Raw genomic sequence first — 9,789 nt, 5'->3', positions numbered from 1 at the left:
TACAGCCTCTGTATCCCCTCACAGGCACAGGCGAGACATTTCGGGTCTGCGATCCCAGGGCTGCGCGGGAGGAACCCCAGTGACCTGCAAACAGCATGGCACGGGCATCACCTCTTCTACAATGGCTACAGACGAGGAGGCATGAAAACAACAGGGAAACTGGGGCTGGCACTGCGAGAACTGCAAACAAGGTCAATAGCGGCGTTGCTGCTCCAGCAATCAGCGTTTTCCTTAAACCTGTGCAGTTACACAAGATGTATATAATAAAGTGAATCTTACTTCGTCATCTTCTCAGGTGCTTACTGAGACATGCTGCTATAAGCAAAAGCCAATGTTTTAAAATAAACAGATGACACACCACTAAAAGAAGAGAAAGGTCAATAGCCAAGGATGTTCTTAATCCATGTCAGATGATAAATCATGGAAGAGCCAATACATTAATAGATCAATTCTTAGTTTACTGATTTTGGCATTTGTGTTCCATTTGCAGCCAAAACACATTTGAGCTCAGTTTTATAGAGACTTGCACCTTGCGCACGAAAACCTTTTCTTCTGCCAGCACCACCTGGGCACTATTTTGCCAAGTACTCTTATCTATATATCTATATCCTGATGTATCTATATCCTGAAAATATATCCATATATAAAAATTTTCAGTTGTCAAATTCACATTGCCATCAAACCCCAGACAAGTTTCTTTGACACCAGCTCCTGGGTTTACTTCAGCTGTGGTTTCCACTTGCAGCCGCTCTGTACCAGCGGCTCCATTCCTCCCAGTAAGACCAGTGGACAGACAGCACAGTTACACCAAGCGCTGCCAAGCGCCATCTCCAGCCCCGGGCAGGACGGGGGCAGCCTGGATGCCCACCACTGGTCTATGCCTTCGGTGCAGTGACAGCACACTGCTCCACGTGGGCAGCCCCAACGCCACCCACAGCACGTGCTGCGTTTTCCCAGATGCTGTCAGCTGCCTTCATGGGGCCACCCAGCCAAATGCACAGACAGGCAGAGGCACGGGGTTAACTTTTCTGCGACATTTACATCTTGGAAGGGATAAATGTCTAAAAAAAAAATCTTAGTTTATATTAAATACTACAATAAAAATTTACATAAAGAAACAGCAAATTTCAGCATCTTATTCTGCACAAGGGGGAAAAAAACCCCCAACTCTTTGACAAGTACTCAAACATTCTTTTCTTCCTAAATTAAGAGTGGAGAAATCTGTATTGAACAAAATCTTACAAGTTTAAGTCATCCTCACCCCTATTATAAAGGATTATCCTCTTAAAAAATAAAAACCACGAAAGTACTTCAGGTTCCCTTTCAACATAACTCAATACTGCACCTTTTACGTCCCCAGAAGCTGCACTTGCACAGCCCCTTCAGCTTCTCCGTATCCCAGAAACAGCCAAGGAATCAGCACATAATCGATCTCCTTGCTGAACCCCAGGAGTTTTTTTTATTGTCAACCGCCATAACTCAAATCTGGTTACTAAGAATTACAGTCATTTTTAGCTTTAGCTTTTTCAGTTCTCAGCCTCACAAGCAGGCAGCGTTATTCAAGCTAGCAGGTTAATGATTTAAGTGTGTCATTAGAGAAGACTGGCTTCTGTTCTGTTGCTATGAAATAATAGCACAGGAGATTAGCAAGATTTAGATTATCTTGTTGTTATATCAAGTTTTTTCAGGGAGCAATGCAAGCAGAGGCCGGGCTTCTCCTTCCCCTCTCCCCTTTGCAGCCAGGGCATTTCCTTAGGTGGTGGAACTGCCTTTCCTGCTTGGCAGAAACACGAGCCGCTGCCATTGCGGCCCGCTTCCTCCAGCTTCACTCCTGAGCCCAACGCGCTCTCAGCCTCATCGAAGATTTACACAAGGCAAACACGTGTGGATGGAATCAAGAGAAAAGCCCAGTAGCAAATACCACCAAACAGCCAGCTTACAGAGAAGTGTTCGCGTCAGCACATTTCTCCACCAGCAGAGACGTCAACAGCAACCAACAGTTTGGAAAGGCTACAGAGCCACTACCAAGAGCAATATCTTCCTACTTGGTCATGTTATGCTCCCTAGGTGCATTGATAGCTTTTGTGGCTGGATATAGTGACAGAAAATACAGCGTTTGAACTGCTGCTGCTGGGTCTGACCAGTAAAATCATTCCTTAGACCCCCCCTCCTCTTGCCACTCAAGCATGAGGACATCCCATCAGGGAGCAGGTCTGTTAACCCCGCTCTGCTGCAGGACACCAGGTGGAGATACTGCACCCAGGCTCATCTTCCCAGTGCACGCAAGGGCAGCAAAAGCTGTAGAGCCGAACCATCCAGCTCAGGGTGGGACAGATGGTGCATGTGCCAGAACAGCATTTCTGATATTCCTCACCGGCGTTCACCTGCTGGCAGGCACGGGCTGCCTGGCAGGGACCACCAGTCTCCAATCCTCTTCCTCCACTGCAAGGCCATTTCTTTTCAAGCTGGTTAATGTTTTGATGTAGGACTAGAAAACTCACAGCCATATGGTTTCCATCACATTTTCCACAGGACAACATTAAGGAGAGGGTGCCTTTGAAGGAGCAGCCTGAGCTATCATGCAGGACCGATGCAGTGAAGTCTTGACTCGTCCAGCAATACACAACTGCAGGAGACCACAGGCCCTGTATGCCAACCCCGCTTTCATTTCCATCCACCACATTTCACAGTCTCACACTTGTGCCACAGAGAGCATCTTAACAAGGACCAGTTCCCCTCCACATTGCTGCATGAACACTGAATATCTATTTCCGCTGCTAGATAAACCAAACTGGGTCACTTTGTTTCTCTATAGCAACTCATATTTCCATCTGATGGTTCACACCACAACCCAATACCACACAAAACACTCATATGAGCTTTGTGTCCCCAGCAGATCATCTAATGATGCTTTCAGAAGAAATACCACACTCAGCAGTAAATTTTTCTGCTGCAGCTTATTATTTAGTTAGAAAAAGACATTTGAGGAATGTAATCTCATTCTTACCTTTTCAGCTGGCTCCTTCTCCATGCGCGCTTGTCTCAGCTCTCCGGGTGCTCCCACCTGCAGCTCACAGGCAGCATCAGGGCAGAGGGTCCTTATGCAAGCAGGCAGCCAGCATCGTGGTTCCTATATAACCCCCACTGAGGCACCACACCCCATCTGACAGGGAGCCTGTGGCTCCTGGGGCAGGTGGGATTCATCGCCTCCTCGTCAGCGCTGCCGGCCGCCCCCAGCCCCTCGTCCAGGTGGTGGGATGCTCCCCAGCCCCCTGCCCGGGCAGACTGAAGAACGGCACTTACAGCCTATGGCCTGCCGTGGTTTGGAAAGCTGGGCTATGAGAGGCACAGTCTTCGTCTTTCCCATCAGAAAGAAGGAATCAAGCCGACAGCAGGTGGGACGTGTTGTCGGCTTCTCAGCATCACTCACCAAAACTAAGCAGGTCTCTAGGAAGGAAGAATTCATAACACCAAGCCTTAGAGTAGCTGGAAGTGCAGAATTTATTTCAAAAGTCAGCACACAAGCTGCTGAATTGCTTTTATTTATCAAGTGACTTAATTATTTCTACTGGAAGGTTATTCGTGAGACTTTCCATCCTGCAATTCTTACATGACTATGTCAGGAAGTGAAGTAAGAGTGCAGGAATGGACAACGTGAGTCAAAAGCAGCAGTTAAATGTTTGGTTTCGCTTCTGTGGATCAGAATCAAGACATGGGAAAGTAAAAAGAACTGAGATGAGTCTAACTGTCACCTTGCCCATGACAACAGCCGCCGGCAATGTCCTGTCCTCAGGGTGTTTATGCATTTAGGTCAGACCCCCGTGCTGCTGATCCCTTGCTATAAAGCTGCTTTGAACAAACATATAAGCATTTAAGTATGTGTTTTACTGCACACTTCAGATGCCGTCCATGGACCACGGGGGTACTGTTGAGGTGATAACATTTAAACAAACAAAGAGTGTGTTTGGCTGCCTTACAGACTCTTAAAGAACTGAGTTCCTCCTGGGCTTCGGGAAGATTATTTAGCTGAAGTATTTTTAGAAAGCAGAAACCAAATTGAAAACAAGCAAACGTCAGCTGAGTTAGTATCTCTATCGCTATCAACATCAGTAGTTAAAAAAAGTTGTCCAGCTGTACCAGCTACCCTGTCAGGAATACACTGGGGTGGTTCTTCACGCAGGGGGCTGCCAGCGGGCAGCGATGGCAGCCGGGCACAGGGGCTGCAGGGTCACACTGCGGGGAGAGCTCATTTCGAGGTTCCAGGACTTTTTCTGACTTTGCAGGCAGCCAGCCTTCACGTGGCACAGCACTAAATCCACAGCCGCTGCCGTGGCCCGTGGGCAATCCTGTTCTTCTGGAAAGCTAGTCTTATAAATAATTATTAAAATAATGCAGAGCAGAAGCTGCTTTGGCATAGAGCGCTGCCGGAGAGCTGGTGGGGAGAGGAGCAGGTTCCTGTCCCCGATGCTGATGTGGTGGGGAGCAGCGTTGCCCGGGCAGTGACGGGGCAAGAGGCGATGGGCACAGAGGGAACCGCTAGAAATTCCCACTGAATGTAAGAAAACACATCGTAGAATATTTTACGTATCCTGGGCTGTGGAGGAGCTGAGCTCTGCTTGGTTTTTGAATGAATAAAAAACACACTTACGCATTTTTCAGCCCCCTGCTCTGATGGGTGGGTTTGGAGCCAGTTATGATTTCCCTCTGAAGGTGGGTCCTGCTCCCGCAGCTCCTTCCCCTAAAGCCAGGCGTCGCCTGGAAAGTGACTTTCCCTCTTTCAGACAGACACGTCAGGCGCCTAAAAACAGCGATTGAAAGTAGCCCTGTACCTTGGCTTGTGCGTTGGGAGTGGGGAAGCAGACGGATGGGCTTGGAGCATGCCTGCGCTGGGGAGAGCCGAGGGCGCCCAGCGCTGGGACGGGACCCCTTGCCGTACCCGGCATTGCTCATCACAAGGAACATTTATTTTTAGATCGCTTACCGCCACTAAAACATACTTGGACTGTTTTCAGTCTGACTCAGAGCTGAATTCCTGTTCTTCTGGAGGATGAGTTTTCTGTCCCCACCCAAAACGGAGAAGACAAAACAAAATGAAACTGAAAAAAAACCCAGCTGGATCTGAATTGAAGCCCAGTGCGGATGTTTCCAGCCTGTGCTGGTGCCTGTGTCCAAGCAGGGCATGGGACGACTGTCACGGGCCGGCAGAGGGTGGCTGGGGCACTCTGGCCGGTGTCAGCATTGGTCCACAGCCACAGCAGTGATGGGACATCGCGTGGGTCTCCCCAGGAGAACCCAGGCCCACAGCCCATCGCCTTTACCGCCCACCACACCCCGGCTCAGCACCACTTAGCCCAGCCTGGGTGAAATACAGCCCTCAGCAGAACTTGTGCTTTGGGGCTCTTTTGATTTAAATTTGCCTGTATGCTCCTCAGGACTGGAAGAATTAAGCAGCAAGGAGTATGCATGCAGAACTTTTTATCACAGGGTTTCTATCTTAACGTCGCCTGGGACAAAACAAAAGCCTGTGGGGGGGTCTCAGAGCTGGAAACACCGTGGCACCCAGGGCTGGGGGAGCAGCACTCTTACCTTAAAGTGTTTGGTTTGTTTTGGGTTTTTTTCCAGAATTATATGTTTCCCCTGTGAAGTGAGATGCAACCAGTTCCTGCAAAGGCCCTGAGAGCTGCCCCTTCAAAGCGAAACGGGTACAGCTGCAGGGAGTAACTTCGGAGGGAAGCAAACGGTCCTCTTGAATATTAGCCTTTTTGGAAAGAAACTTTAAAGTTTTTCTAGCTGGATGCTACAGACTATTTATTCATTTTCATGATAATTTCTGTAAGAGTCCTTTTTTGTGGATTTTTTTCTATTTTTAATTGCAAGACCAGAAACACCATAGTAAAGAGTGTAATGAACAAAGTTTTCACTAACGAGTTTGGGGAAATGGGAGTAGATGGGGATTTTAGAGACTGTCACTAACTCAAAGGCACAAACCAGGATTATCTCAGGTGGTGAAAGGGACCAGAGCCTGACAGGTCTTAAAATCACCCGAGATGCCTAGGTTTTGTATAGGAGCTCCCACGCTAAACAGAAACGCCTTTTATGAAGTCCAAGAAAAGAAAAGGTGTCCTGCAGCAGAGCTGAAGGGGGCTCAGAGAAGAGTAAGCTGCTGCTGCGCTATTCACCTTAGGCTGGGCAAGGCAGGAGCTGCAGGTATCACAATTTCCAATTATAGGAAGAGTTAAAATTACGTTAATCAATACCATATAATCGGGACAAAACCAGACTCAGAAACAGGGTTACTAAGAGATTATTAAACTTCATTTTTTTCCCCTCTTTGCCATTGCTTTCGGTCCCACCCAGCCGCTGCAGTGCTGCCTTTCAGCCACAGGAGAGCACGAAGAGCTCGACTGAGCCTGAGCCGCAGCAAGGGCTCCTTGGGGCCGGCTGTGGGGAAGGAGAGCAAAGCCCTGAGCTTTGGTGCCTGTGCAAAAGGTTTCTTACTCTCTGGTTTTACTTTGTAGCTGCAGTTTAATACCATCGTTGCCATCTCTTTTCCCCTCTTCTATGTTTTGTGACACTAGTGATGTATATCCTCTGCTAAATCTTCCTTTTAGAAGGAACTAGTCTGTACTGCTCGATATTTACAATTCATTGTCTTCTTCCATTCTGAGCAGAATGGTTCTAAAACTTACTTATGTAGACAGCATGGATTTTTATTTTGGCTATGTATCTCTGTATCTGCTTTATACATAATTTTTCCCATAGTATGAAATCAGCCTGGCCATTCAGAGTTACTGTGGATACGCTGGTCTGGCCTCACAGCTGCCGGCTTTGAGTGGGAGGTTGGATTAGATGATGCCCTGCGGTCCCTCCTGCTCTGACTTATCCTGTGATCCTATGATATTACGTACTTATATATAATTAAATAGAATTTTTTTCCTGGGATTAAACAACAGCTGGTCTTAGAATAAATGGTCAATAAAATCTGAGTTCCTCTTCCTGCATCTCAGGTGGCCCATAAATCCAACTTACGCTGGAGTACAGCATCTGCAGTGGAGACATTAAAAAGAAGGAAACATTAAAAATGACAATATGAGACACAAACCAGCAGTCAGGAGTGTGGAATTTTGTCAAAAATATGTGAAACAGGAAATAATACCTGCCATGAGAAATCTCAGAAGATGTTGGTTTCACATTCTGCCCAGATCTGTAAGTGCCACAAACCTGTATAGTAGGCAGTGCTTTGAAAGACAGTTTTCAAAAGCACTTGGATTTATAATCCTGAGGCTCAAAACGGTTTCAGAGATTTCAGCACACTTTGTAAAGGCAAATATTACCTGCTGATGATTCTGCTCCAGCTGAGATGCCCACCTTTCAGCTGGACGTGAAGTTATCGGTGCCAGCTCCCACTTTGGGGGTGCTGCAAAAGGCAGAGCCTGGCGCAACTCCGGACGGAGCAGCCGCACATGCAGAGAGCGGAGTGATGCTGAGCCTGGCCCGGGATGGTGCCAGCTCCAGCCTTGTCCTCCTCTTAGGGAAGGACGCGAGCGCTCGGGGTGTTGTTTGCTTAGTCAGGGCAGGCAAATATTTCTAGACTCCTGTTCTGCAGCTCCAAATCCCACTCGTTTGTGGGAACCGAATGCAGGGTTTGGGTTGGGCTGCAGGACCTGGGCACAGGGGGGAAATGTGGGGTGCTGAGCCCGGCCCCGCTCGCCCCACGGCCCTCGGACCCTGCGTTGGAGCAGCAGGGATCACCCCTGCAGCCCTCGGAGTGGCTTGATGGGAAACTGCTGATGTGGTTTTTTTTAGTCATAGTCTTGCAGCTTGATTGCATAGAAACAAAAAAGAGCTTAACAGCTGCCAGCCTGTTCCCGCTTCGGTTAGAGCCGTTGCAGTCCTTCAGAATTTCAGCTGAATGCAACTGATAACCGATTTTCCAATTAGCTAGCCTGTGACTTTTAACATTTCGTGTGCCATGATATGATGAAGACGCATACTAGAGAGAAATAATAGCATCTCTATTATAAAAAACAGTTGATATAATGTATGGGAGTTCTATTAAGCAGTGCTGGGCTCTCAGATGCACAGGCACTGGTTTCTAACTTTGCACCTTTTTGATGATGGATATACAGTATGTATTAACAGAAAGAGCATGTATTTAGAGATGACTACTTGCTGGGTACCAAGCCTACGGGCAATAGCTGTGCGGGTAAATCCAACGCTGGTGTGTACACAGGGAGGTATCCGTAGTGACTCGATCCACTTAATAAGGAGCAGATGACCCTGCTCACCTCGACAGACACAGCAAAACAAATAATTAAACATGTTAATCCATAAGAACTGTCACTACACATTGTTTACAAAGAAAAATCACCTCCTGGCCATCGATCAGCCGGACATGGGATGGCACATGCTATACAGATGCGTCTCCGGTGGGGAGAGGGCAGTGGCATCTGGCATATCCACAGCTCAGCCCTGTCACAGGGCTTGCACTGGCCTCGTCCCCGTCTGGGCAGGAGATCACAGACAGACACCGGCCAGACCCCGCAAGGACCAGGCAGTGACACCTGGAAGTGTTGGGCAGGCAGTGCCGCCTCTTCCAGCAAACCCAGACTTGAGGAGAACATCTTAAGCCAGACCTCTGTGCGTCAAAGCAACTTGAGCTTCTGCAAGACTCTTTTCTGTGCTAAAAAAACCAAAAGCAAAACCATACATTTCTTCTTGATTTATACGAAGAGCCTAGAGTCACCTCCCTGGCAGTAACAGAATTGATGACGATGTGTGCTGATGGGAAAAACAGACCTTGTTTTCACCATACTGTGACAGGACCCTGTCCTCGTGATTCAACCTGTGAGACGTACCTGCCCCGGAACACCCCGTGCCCAGCCACGGGCAGGAACGAGCCGGGGTGAGTGTCAGGCGGGGTCACCTGCGCTCCCTCAACAAGCCTTGCCATCCTGTGTGCTCTCTGGAGGGGCAGAGGTGTGTTTTCTAACATCATTAAAGGTAGGCTGTGGCTTACCATTTCAGATTCATACAGGCCTAATTAAATAGATCGTTTCAAATTACCAATGCAGATGCTTCCACGGAAGCTGCCGATCTTTATCTGCCCTTCTGCACACAGGGTTGCCGGGGGAGGCTGAGCTGGCAGCACAACCTGAGCTGAGGATTGCACAAGCTGTTTTCTGGAAAATGGCTCGCAGGCGGCGGTTTATTTCTCTTCTGCCTTCTCCTTCCTTCCTGCCCTGCCTTCAGTACGGGGCCTGAGCCAGCGCCTGGCAGCCCCTTCCTCCGCTTCCCCATTCGCAGCTGAGATGAGGATGCCGAACCGGCGCTTGCACAACCAGGAGTTGCTGCCATCTCACTGCTCTGCACGTACGGCCATCACGTGGGGGGAGGAAAAAGGGGTGGCTGGTATCGCAAAACTGCCCATGACATCAAAAGGTGAAGAAAGATGTTTCCATACCTTGTAAAGATGATGGAATTCACCAGAAGAGAAATGCTACTACTGAGAAGGAAGGGCACGTGGCAAACTACCCATGACAGGCATTGCCTCCGGTGGGTTGGGATGGGGGCACTGGGAACAACAGTGAGCCTAATGGCTTCAAACTGGAGGAGGGTAGATTTAGATTAGGTATCATGAAGAAATTTTTCACTCTGAGGGTGGTGAGCCCCTGGCCCATGTTGCCCAGAGAAGCTGTGGCTGCCCCATCCCTGGAGGTGTTCAAGGCCAGGCTGGATGGGGCTTGGAGCAGCCTGGTCTAGTGGGAGGTGTCCCTGCCCAGGGCAGGG

This window comes from Larus michahellis, chromosome 6, assembly GCF_964199755.1.
Source record: "Larus michahellis chromosome 6, bLarMic1.1, whole genome shotgun sequence".
Classification (NCBI taxonomy): Eukaryota; Metazoa; Chordata; class Aves; order Charadriiformes; family Laridae; genus Larus; species Larus michahellis.
Note: the sequence above shows the minus strand (reverse complement) of the source record.